This window comes from Euprymna scolopes, chromosome 20 (genome assembly GCF_053919585.1).
Source record: "Euprymna scolopes isolate OS-2025 chromosome 20, ASM5391958v1, whole genome shotgun sequence".
Lineage (NCBI taxonomy): Eukaryota > Metazoa > Mollusca > Cephalopoda > Sepiida > Sepiolidae > Euprymna > Euprymna scolopes.
This window is the reverse complement of record NC_136501.1, coordinates 14,684,601-14,702,750: the sequence shown is the minus strand read 5'-3', so window position 1 is coordinate 14,702,750 and position 18,150 is coordinate 14,684,601.

The window sequence follows — 18,150 nt, the reverse complement described above, 5'->3', positions numbered from 1 at the left end:
AAGCATTAGGCTTCGAAATACCTCGGTATAAAGAATCCCCTCTATCCCCAACTAAATGTTTGTATACCTTTATCAAATAAATGAACAATTCTATATTCACCATTATATAGCTTTTGTGTCTTCATTTTCCATTCTTATCGTTTCATTTATAAGCTCCACTGAAATTTTTTGCACTTTATCTTATCCCAATAAGTCTCTTCTTATAGAATTGAATTTACTCTATTCTCCTAACTCTCTAAGCTATATATATATATATATATATATATATATATATATATATATATATATATATATATATATATATATTCCCTTATTTTCTTGACCTGATGCTATAAGAAAGTGAGAGTAGCGGGACCTGTGGAAATTCCACAGTGGACTTTTTCATATGTAATATATTGATGTTGGCATTCTGTGTAAATGGAGACCCTCTGATATTATTGTATCCCTTTTATTAAAACTGCAAAAGTATTTATCAAAGCTAGCAGGGACGCCTGGTGTAGCCCGGCCGTAAAATACGCTTAAATATGATATTTTAATTTATGCAGACTTCATATATTATCATGAAGTCAATTTCATATCGATTTTTATATCGATTATAAAGTTGTGATTTCATAAAGAAAAAATATATCCCAGATGAATTGGGTGCATAAATTGGAATGGAAACCGAAATCATAACTATATGAACAAAAAATATATATATATTAGTGTTGGGATGATTAATCGGAATCGGGAATCGGAAAAATTGGAAGATTTGGGGATATCTGAATCAATATCGGAATCAGAAAAATTTATGCCTATTTTCCGACGCCAAAACGATTCTTTTGTCTTTTTTTATTTGATTTTGTTTTAACCAAAATCTTCCATTGCTGGTAATAATGATAAAATACCAAATATTTATTGATTTTAAATTATCAGTAAAGCTAAAATCGATAGATCATCCTCCGCAAGTGTATTTTGACGTTTAGGAAAATATCTGCATGTTTAACATGTATTTTTATGAAAATTGGGAGAAATAACAATATTATAGTTAAATAATTAGAGATTTATAAAGAATCGGAATCGAAATCTGTAATTGTATCGGAATCGGAAAAAATATTGGAATCGTCCCATCACTAATATATATATATATATATATATATATATATATATATATATATATATATATATATGTATATATATATATATTTTAAGATTCTAACCTTGACAGGGTTCAAAAGAGAGTCCCAAATCTGATAGGCCCTAAACTGGCATCTAAACTTCAGCCTCTGTCCCATCGACGAAACGTTGCATCCCTCTGCCTGTTCTACAAGTATTTTAATGGTGAATGCTCTGATGAACTGCAAGCACTTGTGCCCCCACGACGTGAACACCCTCGACAGACCCGACAAGCTGCAAAATCCCACCCCCACACTGTAGAGATCCCTAGATGTAAAAGATCTTTCTACTCCGGTAGTTTCTTCCCCAGAACCGCTAGGCTTTGGAATTCCATTCCAGGTCACTGCTTCCCCAACTGTACTGACATGCAGAAGTTCAAGTGCAACGTGAACCAACATCTTGCTGCCCAAATCCCTACATAGTACCCCAGTAGTTGTTTCCCCTGATAGCAGCCCCCTACACCAAAGTGGCAATGTGCCTTGTTTGGGGTGAAAATGTAAAAAAAAAAAAAAAAAAAAAAAAACCTTCCGTTTAAGTGCAATTGTTTAAATCTCTTTTTCACTTGGTTCACCGTATGCATTTGGTAGGTAGTTTTCAAATTCTTTATCGTGAGTCCTATTACACCAATAATTATTGGAATTATGGCAGTCTTCCTAAGATTCCAGTTTCTTTTCGTGTCATACATGAGAAGAAGAAGAAGAAGAAGAAGAAGAAGAAGAAGAAATCCCAACAATCAATTTAAATCCTGGTTACACTGTTTTCTAAAGATCATTTTTATGCTATCGTGATTGGTGTTTTATATATAAACATTTTATGAACACTTCTTCCTTCTTCAAATTTCATAACCTGCAGTTGTGCAAAACATTAAACACTAGTAGACCGCCCGTAATATTTTAATTTATACAGATTTTGTATTTATTATTATAGATTATTATATACTATATTATTATATTGTACCTAATATATAGTAATGATTTCAATAGTTAAAAATAAATGACTTGGGCGCCATCAGATAAAATCGAAATCAAAACATTTGTGCTCCAACCTTATTCGTTACTGTTTGAGCTATTGATAGATAGATAAGAACATATTAAAAATTAAGCGACTTGAAAATATAAATATATATTTGCGCATGCATAGAAGTATACATTTAGTCGACTTACTCCTGCCAAGTTCATTTTTTTTCAATTTGGACACCTTGGCAGCTATTTTTGCCGGCTAAAAAACCAAAATGAAATTTGTTCCACGGGTTCAAATGCCCTATATATTAAGTTTCAAGTCTGTAGACCAAAAATGCAGAGAGGAGTTTGGTAGAGACCATTCTCCACACAAAGAGACAAGGTCGCTTTATATATATATATATATATATATATATATATATATATATATGCCTGTGCTATATTTTTCATCTTAAATGCTAAGCAATTATGCATAATGTAGAAACTATGCATAAATAGAACTGAGGGAAATAGTCAAATGAAACTAAACATAAAATAAGAAACCATTAAAAAATAATAATTAATTAATGAAATTAGTTAACTGTCGCTCGCATATCCATGTCTGAGTCTATTCAAAAGTTTGTGTTAATAATTTTTAAATAGAAAAAGTCGGTTTTTATATCAATGTCAGAGCGAGAAAAAACTCAACTTTATATGTGTATAGAAGATTATAAACTCGATTGCTCAATGTAGGGTATTTGAACCCGTGGAACAAATGACAAATTAACATAAGTCTCAAGTTTCATTCTTTTAATAATAGTAAATTTACAATAATTGAGAGGTGACTGTGGTTAATGACACGGACTGATGTCCTGGGTGTTCCAAGTTCGAATCTAGTTTGTTTTACAAAATCACTTTCACTTGGGATGGTGGTAACCTTTTCGTGGCCCCACCCGTAAGTACACGATCTTTTTCTAACAAAAAATATCGTGGAAACCAATGCTGACTATAGAATCAGTTGATTCATACGATATGACCAGAGGTAGGTTAATTTGAAAGTCCGTTTGTAAAAGCCAGGTAACACATACAAGCATATAAAATGGAAGAAGAAGAAGAAGAAGCAGAAGAAGCAGAAGAAGAAGAAGAAGAAGAAGAAGAAGAAAGAGCCCTACGTGCAGTAAACATTGTCAAATACAAAATATATGTGAATATGTGTCTTTACATCTGTATAAAGAGAAAAGCGAATAATTGGGAGAAGGTATGGATGCCAGACCCCCTTTGGTGCCAAGTCGCTTTATCTCCAACTGAGTTATAGATTGTTCAATAAATATCTTAATGGCATTTATTGAAAAAAAAAAAAAAAAAAAAGTAAGAAAAGCCACTAAAGCAATGTATTTCAAATAAATGGACTGTTAATTATTTTAAACTTAAAAAAATGAATGAAATAATCTTTTCTGTCTTTGTTCTTGATTTGCATAAAAGGGAGTTTATTTGCTCGTTTGATGCAAGGAAGTAAGAGAAAAGGCCAAGGTAAAATATTTAACTGATAACGCTTTACGTCAAGAATAAACCTTCACCTGTCTAAGCAGTTTGTTTCTTCTCTGCATTAATAAAATTGTGCGACCACTTTTCACGTATCTGCGCATGCGTGTATTTCTCATCTCTACGTGATTTTACGAATTCTTTTGTTTATTTACTATCGGTAGTTTTCTTAGTGAAATAAACAGATTGCTAAAGAATAAAATGCTAGGTTTGATATCTGTCTGTCTGAAATCAAAACTATACTATGATTTCTATTACTAATGGAGATTTAGTATCTGTCTGTCTGAAATCAAAACTATACTATGATTTCTATTACTAATGGAGATTTAGTATCTGTCTGTCTGAAATCAAAACTATACTATGATTTCTATTACTAATGGAGATTTAGTATCTGTCTGTCTGAAATCAAAACTATACTATGATCTCTATTACTAATGGAGATTTAGTATCTGTCTGTCTGAAATCAAAACTATACTATGATTTCTATTACTAATGGAGATTTAGTATCTGTCTGTCTGAAATCAAAACTATACTATGATTTCTATTACTAATGGAGATTTAGTATCTGTCTGTCTGAAATCAAAACTATACTATGATTTCTATTACTAATGGAGATTTAGTATGTCTGTCTGAAATCAAAACTATACTATGATTTCTATTACTAATGGAGATTTAGTATCTGTCTGTCTGAAATCAAAACTATACTATGATTTCTATTACTAATGGAGATTTAGTATCTGTCTGTCTGGAATCAAAACTATACTATGATTTCTATTACTAATGGAGATTTAGTATCTGTCTGTCTGGAATCAAAACTATACTATGATTTCTATTACTAATGGAGATTTAGTATCTGTCTGTCTGGAATCAAAACTATACTATGATTTCTATTACTAATGGAGATTTAGTATCTGTCTGTCTGAAATCAAAACTATACTATGATTTCTATTACTAATGGAGATTTAGTATCTGTCTGTCTGGAATCAAAACTATACTATGATTTCTATTACTAATGGAGATTTAGTATCTGTCTGTCTGGAATCAAAACTATACTATGATTTCTATTACTAATGAAGATTTAGTATCTGTCTGTCTGGAATCAAAACTATACTATGATTTCTATTACTAATGGAGATTTAGTATGTCTGTCTGAAATCAAAACTATACTATGATTTCTATTACTAATGGAGATTTAGTATCTGTCTGTCTGGAATCAAAACTATACTATGATTTCTATTACTAATGGAGATTTAGTATCTGTCTGTCTGAAATCAAAACTATACTATGATTTCTATTACTAATGGAGATTTAGTATCTGTCTGTCTGGAATCAAAACTATACTATGATTTCTATTACTAATGGAGATTTAGTATCTGTCTGTCTGAAATCAAAACTATACTATGATTTCTATTACTAATGGAGATTTAGTATCTGTCTGTCTGGAATCAAAACTATACTATGATTTCTATTACTAATGGAGATTTAGTATCTGTCTGTCTGAAATCAAAACTATACTATGATTTCTATTACTAATGGAGATTTAGTATCTGTCTGTCTGAAATCAAAACTATACTATGATTTCTATTACTAATGGAGATTTAGTATCTGTCTGTCTGGAATCAAAACTATACTATGATTTCAATTACTAATGGAGATTTAGTATCTGTCTGTCTGGAATCAAAACTATACTATGATTTCTATTACTAATGGAGATTTAGTATGTCTGTCTGGAATCAAAACTATACTATGATTTCTATTACTAATGGAGATTTAGTATCTGTCTGTCTGAAATCAAAACTATACTATGATTTCTATAACTAATGGAGATTTAGTATCTGTCTGTCTGGAATCAAAACTATACTATGATTTCTATTACTAATGGAGATTTAGTATGTCTGTCTGAAATCAAAACTATACTATGATTTCTATTACTAATGGAGATTTAGTATGTCTGTCTGGAATCAAAACTATACTATGATTTCTATTACTAATGGAGATTTAGTATCTGTCTGTCTGAAATCAAAACTATACTATGATTTCTATTACTAATGGAGATTTAGTATCTGTCTGTCTGAAATCAAAACTATACTATGATTTCTATTACTAATGGAGATTTAGTATCTGTCTGTCTGAAATCAAAACTATACTATGATTTCTATTACTAATGGAGATTTAGTATGTCTGTCTGAAATCAAAACTATACTATGATTTCTATTACTAATGGAGATTTAGTATCTGTCTGTCTGAAATCAAAACTATACTATGATTTCTATTACTAATGGAGATTTAGTATCTGTCTGTCTGAAATCAAAACTATACTATGATTTCTATTACTAATGGAGATTTAGTATCTGTCTGTCTGAAATCAAAACTATACTATGATTTCTATTACTAATGGAGATTTAGTATGTCTGTCTGAAATCAAAACTATACTATGATTTCTATTACTAATGGAGATTTAGTATCTGTCTGTCTGAAATCAAAACTATACTATGATTTCTATTACTAATGGAGATTTAGTATCTGTCTGTCTGGAATCAAAACTATACTATGATTTCTATTACTAATGGAGATTTAGTATCTGTCTGTCTGGAATCAAAACTATACTATGATTTCTATTACTAATGGAGATTTAGTATCTGTCTGTCTGGAATCAAAACTATACTATGATTTCTATTACTAATGGAGATTTAGTATCTGTCTGTCTGAAATCAAAACTATACTATGATTTCTATTACTAATGGAGATTTAGTATCTGTCTGTCTGGAATCAAAACTATACTATGATTTCTATTACTAATGGAGATTTAGTATCTGTCTGTCTGGAATCAAAACTATACTATGATTTCTATTACTAATGGAGATTTAGTATCTGTCTGTCTGGAATCAAAACTATACTATGATTTCTATTACTAATGGAGATTTAGTATGTCTGTCTGAAATCAAAACTATACTATGATTTCTATTACTAATGGAGATTTAGTATCTGTCTGTCTGGAATCAAAACTATACTATGATTTCTATTACTAATGGAGATTTAGTATCTGTCTGTCTGAAATCAAAACTATACTATGATTTCTATTACTAATGGAGATTTAGTATCTGTCTGTCTGAAATCAAAACTATACTATGATTTCTATTACTAATGGAGATTTAGTATCTGTCTGTCTGGAATCAAAACTATACTATGATTTCTATTACTAATGGAGATTTAGTATCTGTCTGTCTGGAATCAAAACTATACTATGATTTCTATTACTAATGGAGATTTAGTATCTGTCTGTCTGGAATCAAAACTATACTATGATTTCTATTACTAATGGAGATTTAGTATGTCTGTCTGAAATCAAAACTATACTATGATTTCTATTACTAATGGAGATTTAGTATCTGTCTGTCTGAAATCAAAACTATACTATGATTTCTATTACTAATGGAGATTTAGTATCTGTCTGTCTGGAATCAAAACTATACTATGATTTCTATTACTAATGGAGATTTAGTATGTCTGTCTGAAATCAAAACTATACTATGATTTCTATTACTAATGGAGATGTAGTATCTGTCTGTCTGAAATCAAAACTATACTATGATTTCTATTACTAATGGAGATTTAGTATCTGTCTGTCTGAAATCAAAACTATACTATGATTTCTATTACTAATGGAGATTTAGTATGTCTGTCTGGAATCAAAACTATACTATGATTTCTATTACTAATGGAGATTTAGTATCTGTCTGTCTGAAATCAAAACTATACTATGATTTCTATTACTAATGGAGATTTAGTATCTGTCTGTCTGGAATCAAAACTATACTATGATTTCTATTACTAATGGAGATTTAGTATCTGTCTGTCTGAAATCAAAACTATACTATGATTTCTATTACTAATGGAGATTTAGTATCTGTCTGTCTGAAATCAAAACTATACTATGATTTCTATTACTAATGGAGATTTAGTATGTCTGTCTGAAATCAAAACTATACTATGATTTCTATTACTAATGGAGATTTAGTATCTGTCTGTCTGAAATCAAAACTATACTATGATTTCTATTACTAATGGAGATTTAGTATCTGTCTGTCTGAAATCAAAACTATACTATGATTTCTATTACTAATGGAGATTTAGTATGTCTGTCTGAAATCAAAACTATACTATGATTTCTATTACTAATGGAGATTTAGTATCTGTCTGTCTGAAATCAAAACTATACTATGATTTCTATTACTAATGGAGATTTAGTATCTGTCTGTCTGAAATCAAAACTATACTATGATTTCTATTACTAATGGAGATTTAGTATCTGTCTGTCTGGAATCAAAACTATACTATGATTTCTATTACTAATGGAGATTTAGTATCTGTCTGTCTGGAATCAAAACTATACTATGATTTCTATTACTAATGGAGATTTAGTATCTGTCTGTCTGAAATCAAAACTATACTATGATTTCTATTACTAATGGAGATTTAGTATCTGTCTGTCTGGAATCAAAACTATACTATGATTTCTATTACTAATGGAGATTTAGTATCTGTCTGTCTGGAATCAAAACTATACTATGATTTCTATTATTAATGGAGATTTAGTATCTGTCTGTCTGGAATCAAAACTATACTATGATTTCTATTACTAATGGAGATTTAGTATGTCTGTCTGAAATCAAAACTATACTATGATTTCTATTACTAATGGAGATTTAGTATCTGTCTGTCTGGAATCAAAACTATACTATGATTTCTATTACTAATGGAGATTTAGTATCTGTCTGTCTGAAATCAAAACTATACTATGATTTCTATTACTAATGGAGATTTAGTATCTGTCTGTCTGAAATCAAAACTATACTATGATTTCTATTACTAATGGAGATTTAGTATCTGTCTGTCTGGAATCAAAACTATACTATGATTTCTATTACTAATGGAGATTTAGTATCTGTCTGTCTGGAATCAAAACTATACTATGATTTCAATTACTAATGGAGATTTAGTATCTGTCTGTCTGGAATCAAAACTATACTATGATTTCTATTACTAATGGAGATTTAGTATGTCTGTCTGGAATCAAAACTATACTATGATTTCTATTACTAATGGAGATTTAGTATCTGTCTGTCTGAAATCAAAACTATACTATGATTTCTATTACTAATGGAGATTTAGTATCTGTCTGTCTGGAATCAAAACTATACTATGATTTCTATTACTAATGGAGATTTAGTATGTCTGTCTGAAATCAAAACTATACTATGATTTCTATTACTAATGGAGATTTAGTATGTCTGTCTGGAATCAAAACTATACTATGATTTCTATTACTAATGGAGATTTAGTATCTGTCTGTCTGAAATCAAAACTATACTATGATTTCTATTACTAATGGAGATTTAGTATCTGTCTGTCTGAAATCAAAACTATACTATGATTTCTATTACTAATGGAGATTTAGTATCTGTCTGTCTGAAATCAAAACTATACTATGATTTCTATTACTAATGGAGATTTAGTATGTCTGTCTGAAATCAAAACTATACTATGATTTCTATTACTAATGGAGATTTAGTATCTGTCTGTCTGAAATCAAAACTATACTATGATTTCTATTACTAATGGAGATTTAGTATCTGTCTGTCTGAAATCAAAACTATACTATGATTTCTATTACTAATGGAGATTTAGTATCTGTCTGTCTGAAATCAAAACTATACTATGATTTCTATTACTAATGGAGATTTAGTATGTCTGTCTGAAATCAAAACTATACTATGATTTCTATTACTAATGGAGATTTAGTATCTGTCTGTCTGAAATCAAAACTATACTATGATTTCTATTACTAATGGAGATTTAGTATCTGTCTGTCTGGAATCAAAACTATACTATGATTTCTATTACTAATGGAGATTTAGTATCTGTCTGTCTGGAATCAAAACTATACTATGATTTCTATTACTAATGGAGATTTAGTATCTGTCTGTCTGGAATCAAAACTATACTATGATTTCTATTACTAATGGAGATTTAGTATCTGTCTGTCTGAAATCAAAACTATACTATGATTTCTATTACTAATGGAGATTTAGTATCTGTCTGTCTGGAATCAAAACTATACTATGATTTCTATTACTAATGGAGATTTAGTATGTCTGTCTGAAATCAAAACTATACTATGATTTCTATTACTAATGGAGATGTAGTATCTGTCTGTCTGGAATCAAAACTATACTATGATTTCTATTACTAATGGAGATTTAGTATGTCTGTCTGAAATCAAAACTATACTATGATTTCTATTACTAATGGAGATTTAGTATCTGTCTGTCTGGAATCAAAACTATACTATGATTTCTATTACTAATGGAGATTTAGTATCTGTCTGTCTGAAATCAAAACTATACTATGATTTCTATTACTAATGGAGATTTAGTATCTGTCTGTCTGAAATCAAAACTATACTATGATTTCTATTACTAATGGAGATTTAGTATCTGTCTGTCTGGAATCAAAACTATACTATGATTTCTATTACTAATGGAGATTTAGTATCTGTCTGTCTGGAATCAAAACTATACTATGATTTCTATTACTAATGGAGATTTAGTATCTGTCTGTCTGGAATCAAAACTATACTATGATTTCTATTACTAATGGAGATTTAGTATGTCTGTCTGAAATCAAAACTATACTATGATTTCTATTACTAATGGAGATTTAGTATCTGTCTGTCTGAAATCAAAACTATACTATGATTTCTATTACTAATGGAGATTTAGTATCTGTCTGTCTGGAATCAAAACTATACTATGATTTCTATTACTAATGGAGATTTAGTATGTCTGTCTGAAATCAAAACTATACTATGATTTCTATTACTAATGGAGATGTAGTATCTGTCTGTCTGAAATCAAAACTATACTATGATTTCTATTACTAATGGAGATTTAGTATCTGTCTGTCTGAAATCAAAACTATACTATGATTTCTATTACTAATGGAGATTTAGTATGTCTGTCTGAAATCAAAACTATACTATGATTTCTATTACTAATGGAGATTTAGTATCTGTCTGTCTGAAATCAAAACTATACTATGATTTCTATTACTAATGGAGATTTAGTATGTCTGTCTGGAATCAAAACTATACTATGATTTCTATTACTAATGGAGATTTAGTATCTGTCTGTCTGAAATCAAAACTATACTATGATTTCTATTACTAATGGAGATTTAGTATCTGTCTGTCTGGAATCAAAACTATACTATGATTTCTATTACTAATGGAGATTTAGTATCTGTCTGTCTGAAATCAAAACTATACTATGATTTCTATTACTAATGGAGATTTAGTATCTGTCTGTCTGGAATCAAAACTATACTATGATTTCTATTACTAATGGAGATTTAGTATGTCTGTCTGAAATCAAAACTATACTATGATTTCTATTACTAATGGAGATTTAGTATCTGTCTGTCTGAAATCAAAACTATACTATGATTTCTATTACTAATGGAGATTTAGTATCTGTCTGTCTGAAATCAAAACTATACTATGATTTCTATTACTAATGGAGATTTAGTATGTCTGTCTGAAATCAAAACTATACTATGATTTCTATTACTAATGGAGATTTAGTATCTGTCTGTCTGAAATCAAAACTATACTATGATTTCTATTACTAATGGAGATTTAGTATCTGTCTGTCTGGAATCAAAACTATACTATGATTTCTATTACTAATGGAGATTTAGTATCTGTCTGTCTGGAATCAAAACTATACTATGATTTCTATTACTAATGGAGATTTAGTATCTGTCTGTCTGGAATCAAAACTATACTATGATTTCTATTACTAATGGAGATTTAGTATGTCTGTCTGAAATCAAAACTATACTATGATTTCTATTACTAATGGAGATTTAGTATCTGTCTGTCTGAAAATAAAACTATACTATGATTTCTATTACTAATGGAGATTTAGTATCTGTCTGTCTGGAATCAAAACTATACTATGATTTCTATTACTAATGGAGATTTAGTATGTCTGTCTGAAATCAAAACTATACTATGATTTCTATTACTAATGGAGATTTAGTATCTGTCTGTCTGAAATCAAAACTATACTATGATTTCTATTACTAATGGAGATTTAGTATCTGTCTGTCTGAAATCAAAACTATACTATGATTTCTATTACTAATGGAGATTTAGTATGTCTGTCTGAAATCAAAACTATACTATGATTTCTATTACTAATGGAGATTTAGTATCTGTCTGTCTGAAATCAAAACTATACTATGATTTCTATTACTAATGGAGATTTAGTATCTGTCTGTCTGAAATCAAAACTATACTATGATTTCTATTACTAATGGAGATTTAGTATCTGTCTGTCTGGAATCAAAACTATACTATGATTTCTATTACTAATGGAGATTTAGTATGTCTGTCTGAAATCAAAACTATACTATGATTTCTATTACTAATGGAGATTTAGTATCTGTCTGTCTGAAATCAAAACTATACTATGATTTCTATTACTAATGGAGATTTAGTATCTGTCTGTCTGAAATCAAAACTATACTATGATTTCTATTACTAATGGAGATTTAGTATGTCTGTCTGAAATCAAAACTATACTATGATTTCTATTACTAATGGAGATTTAGTATCTGTCTGTCTGAAATCAAAACTATACTATGATTTCTATTACTAATGGAGATTTAGTATCTGTCTGTCTGAAATCAAAACTATACTATGATTTCTATTACTAATGGAGATTTAGTATCTGTCTGTCTGGAATCAAAACTATACTATGATTTCTATTACTAATGGAGATTTAGTATCTGTCTGTCTGAAATCAAAACTATACTATGATTTCTATTACTAATGGAGATTTAGTATGTCTGTCTGAAATCAAAACTATACTATGATTTCTATTACTAATGGAGATTTAGTATCTGTCTGTCTGAAATCAAAACTATACTATGATTTCTATTACTAATGGAGATTTAGTATCTGTCTGTCTGAAATCAAAACTATACTATGATTTCTATTACTAATGGAGATTTAGTATCTGTCTGTCTGGAATCAAAACTATACTATGATTTCTATTACTAATGGAGATTTAGTATGTCTGTCTGAAATCAAAACTATACTATGATTTCTATTACTAATGGAGATTTAGTATCTGTCTGTCTGAAATCAAAACTATACTATGATTTCTATTACTAATGGAGATTTAGTATCTGTCTGTCTGAAATCAAAACTATACTATGATTTCTATTACTAATGGAGATTTAGTATGTCTGTCTGAAATCAAAACTATACTATGATTTCTATTACTAATGGAGATTTAGTATCTGTCTGTCTGAAATCAAAACTATACTATGATTTCTATTACTAATGGAGATTTAGTATGTCTGTCTGAAATCAAAACTATACTATGATTTCTATTACTAATGGAGATTTAGTATGTCTGTCTGAAATCAAAACTATACTATGATTTCTATTACTAATGGAGATTTAGTATCTGTCTGTCTGAAATCAAAACTATACTATGATTTCTATTACTAATGGAGATTTAGTATGTCTGTCTGAAATCAAAACTATACTATGATTTCTATTACTAATGGAGATTTAGTATCTGTCTGTCTGGAATCAAAACTATTACTTCTGTTCCTAATGAAGAATTGGTACCTATCTTTCTGATGCCGCAAGTATACTATGATTTCTATTACTAATAGAGATTTGGTGTTTGTTGATCTGAAATCGAAACTATATTATTACTATCTTTTAATGCTCGATTCAGACTGGGGTCGGATTAATGTAGTATCTGTTACTTTGAGGGACAGTGTAGCATATATTCGTTCGTCATGGTGTCATTCTCCCAGGTGTTACTAGGTGGTAGTGTATTATCTGTTTTGTTGTCATAAGACAATAATCCCAGATATCACATCCTCCTTTGATGAAGTAGTGTAGTATGGAGGTACAAACAGATAAACTACTTCAAGTAAGGAAACGGGACATCATCATCATCATCATCATCATCATCATAATAATAATAATAATAATAATAATAATAATAATAATAATAATAATAATAATAATAATAATAATAATAATAATAATAATAATAATTAACAAGAAGGAAAAAAACTGCCAAATTGTAGATTTTGCCATCCCAGCAAACCACAGGGTGACGAACAAAGAAACAGAATTCGTATTATTTGAATTCATCGTTCTATTGTTGTCATTTTGAGTTATAATAATTAGTAATGTATACGTGATATTTATAACTAGAAATAGAATAGGCTTAAGGCTCCCAAAAGGACCCGTAGTGCAGCGGTTAGAGTACTTGGAAAAATCAATTGTAAAAGTGATATTCTCCTGAAGGTTGAAGGTTCAATCCTCAACGTGGCCAACTGAAAAATACAACTGCGAATTATTTAGGATTTCTATCCAATCATGGCTGATTGAACGAGAGCATGCTACCACCGTGAAGTAAATCTTCTATTAAATAAATCTCAAACATGTGTGTGTGTGTGTGTGTGTGTGTGTGTGTTCGTATGTCAGCTAAAAACTTTCGTTATCCGCATCGTACAGACATGAATCAGGTATTGTTAGAAAGAGTACTCTCTCGGACAAAACAAAAATGTCGAAAAATTGGAAAAAAATCGTCAATTATTTCGTGTAGAAAAGTCGTTTTATTTGAAGGGGATCAGATTAAAACCTTGCTTTCGATGTGGTTTGTTATTATGTTCTTCCGTTTTAAAAAGCTAAATTTGCAAGATTTGGTCTCCTGGGCCCATCGATGACGGGTTCGCTTACGAACCCAGAACGCATCAATTTTTTTTTTCTTAAAAAATTTTGCTTTCGATTTCACTTCTTACTAATGCCACCCTAATCCCGTTTTTTTTTTTTTTTTTTTTTTTACGACCGGGCAACGTCAGGCTAGTATAAAATAAATATTCCCTAGTTCGACAAAATACGCCACAAGAGGGTTGAAGGTTACACCGACCGAAACCTTGTGACAATGACACTCAAGATGAGAACAGTAGTCGATGAATCCAAATAACCAATCCTCATCTCAAAAATTCAGAAACAGAAAGACGTAATAAATACATAGACGCTTTCTTCGTATAGTATTTTCAGTATATATATATATATATATATATATATATATATATATATATATATATATATATATATATATATATATATATAATTTTAATTAATAATGTCAATAAAAGTGTAATCTCAATTGTTGCTGTACAATAAGAGTTTTACTTTGTTTTAAATTCATTAAATTCCTTTAAATTGTTTTTTGTGTCTGTAGATAAAATGTTAAAAGTTTATTTTTTTCATAAAGTTTTTATTATTGTATGGTAATATTTTAAAAAAGTTTTCATTAAAACTTATTCATCGTTTTATTTAAATTTTAAAATTTTTATTTTCAGTTTTATTTCAATTTTAATACTTTTATTTTCAGTTTTATTTCAATTTGAAAACATTTATTTTCAGTTTTATTTCAATTTTAAAATTTTTATTTTCAGTTTTATTTCAATTTTAAAACTTTTATCTTCAGTTTTATTTCAATTTTAAAATTTTTATTTTCAGTTTTATTTCAATTTTAAAATTTTTATTTTCAGTTTTATTTCAATTTTAAAACTTATATTTTCAGTTTTATTTCAATTTGAAAACTTTTATTTTCAGTTCTATTTCAATTTTAAAACTTTTATTTTCAGTTTAATTTCAATTTTAATACTTTTATTTTCAGTTTTATTTCAATTTCAAAATTTTTATTTTCAGTTTTATTTCAATTTTAAAACTTTTATTTTCAGTTTTATTTCAATTTTAAAATTTTTATTTTCAGTTTTATTTCAATTTTAAAATTTTTATTTTCAGTTTTATTTCAATTTTAAAACTTTTATTTTCAGTTTTATTTCAATTTTAAAACTTATATTTTCAGTTTTATTTCAATTTTAAAATTTTTATTTTCAGTTTTATTTCAATTTTAAAACTTTTATTATCAGTTTTATTTCAATTTTAAAACTTTATTTTCAGTTTTATTTCAATTTTAAAATTTTTATTTTCAGTTTTATTTCAATTTTAAAATTTTTATTTTCAGTTTTATTTCAATTTTAAAACTTTTATTTTCAGTTTTATTTCAATTTTAAAACTTTTATTTTCAGTTTAATTTCAATTTTAACACTTTTATTTTCAGTTTTATTTCAATTTGAAAACTTTTATTTTCAGTTTTATTTCAATTTTAAAACTTTTATTTTCAGTTTAATTTCAATTTTAATACTTTTATTTTCAGTTTTATTTCAATTTTAAAATTTTTATTTTCAGTTTTATTTCAATTTTAAAACTTATATTTTCAGTTTTATTTCCATTTTAAAATTTTTATTTTCAGTTTTATTTCAATTTTAAAACTTTTATTTTCAGTTTTATTTCAATTTTAAAACTTTTATTTTCACTTTTATTTCAATTTTAAAACTTATATTTTCAGTTTTTTTAATGTTAAAATTTTTATTTTCAGTTTTATTTCAATTTTAAAACATTTATTTTCAGTTTTATTTCAATTTTAAAACTTTTATCTTCAGTTTTATTTCATTTTTTGTATATGATTATTTATCGTTCGAGTTCATTTTAAAAACTTATCGTTTTTGTTTTAATTTGTTTGTTTATTGCCTAAATTCATAATTTATGAATTAGTTTTTGTAGTATTTGATTGTCTTCTTTTTCAAGCATATGTCCCAACACAAACATATATAGATATAAATATGGATATATTACAATAGAAAAATGCGAGCATGAAAAGTAATATGGTTTAGCTTAAACATGGAAAAGTAAAGGACTAGTTGTTAAAACTGGAAAAGAAAAGGACAAGATATTCTAGTAAAAAATATAATAAATTTATAACCTAAAATATTGCAGCATTAAGAATTGATTATATAATGTCATAAATTGAATTTAAAAAATTCTGAATGCTGCAATATCTTAAGTTATAAATTTATTATATTTTTTTTACTAGAATACCTTGTCCTTTTCTTTTCCAGTTTGAACAACTAGTCCTTTATTTTTCCATGTTTAAGCTTAACCATATTACTTTTCATGCTCGCATTTTTCTATTGTAATCCATGATTTTTCCAGGTTTCCAATAAATTCACTTGTTCTATGTTTAATTTCAGTCTTAGTTTTTCCCCATAAACACATATGGAATAACAATGTACGGCACTCGTCTGCTTTCAATAAAATACCCACAATTATCTTCCTTTCATGCTTTCATTCTCTTTGTTTCACTTGTTACTTCTCTTTTCGCGGCACTGGTCGCTGAAGCGGCGATGTTGCTATGGAAACCAGTCATAAAAGGCGTCGCTCACTGCCTTACATATTTTTACGATTTTGGACACGAGAAAATTCATCATAACTTTTGTTTTACTGAACAAAAATTGAAAAATATTTCTTCCCAATATAAAAGAAGGTGATCTATAAACTTTAATAATTGTTTGAAATTTGGTCGAAAAATGAGTGAGCGGTGAAGTTTTAAATGACTGAAACTGCCACTTAACCATATATTCAAACACTACCATGTTTGAATGATAGACATATAGATATATACAGGGTGTCCAAAAAGTCACTGATGGGTTTATTTTTTATTTTGATCTTTTTGTTGCCAATTTTTTTCAGTATCGAATATTATCTCTCGCTATGGTATTGTCAAATGGCCACCACGTTCCCCAAACTTTACTAGCTCCGACTTTTTCTTGTGGGGATATCTTAAAGAAAGAGTCCATGTTAACAAACTCCAAACTCTGCAAAAGTTGAAAGAAAACATCAAGAACGAAATAAGGTAATTAAATCGCAATCCATTTTGCAATCTGTCATGAATAATGTCTTGGAAAGAGCACAAATATGCGAAGCTAAAAATGGGCAACATTTTAAAGATTTTCATAAATAAAATTTGTTTGAATTTTGCATTTTTTTTAAATTCGCAATGTCTTAGTCAGATTGTGTTAAAATTACAGAAAGATATAAAAAATAAAGAATCTATTTAAGTTCAAAACCCTCCAGTGGCTTTTTGGACATCCTATATATATATATATATATATATATATATATATATATATATATATATATATATATATATATATATATATATATATATAGTAATTTATAAAATATATATGGCGATTAAGCTACACTGAATATTCTGCGTTTCATCCAACTATAGGATTCGTCAGGCTTATGCGCGAATTCTGTCGTTGCTTCTTGTTTTTATGTGCATTATTGTGTACACATAGGTATATTTATATGCATAAAAAAAAAAAAAGGAGAACGGCCACCTAAAACCACAAACCTAGTTCTAAAACAGATCCTTTGTTTGATAAAATGCATGCCCATTGGCTGATAGGAAGGGGCGCGGTGGAGACTAGAAAGCTGATTGGCCAACTAGAAATCCTCAACATATATAAAAACAAAAAGCAACGACAGAATTCGCGC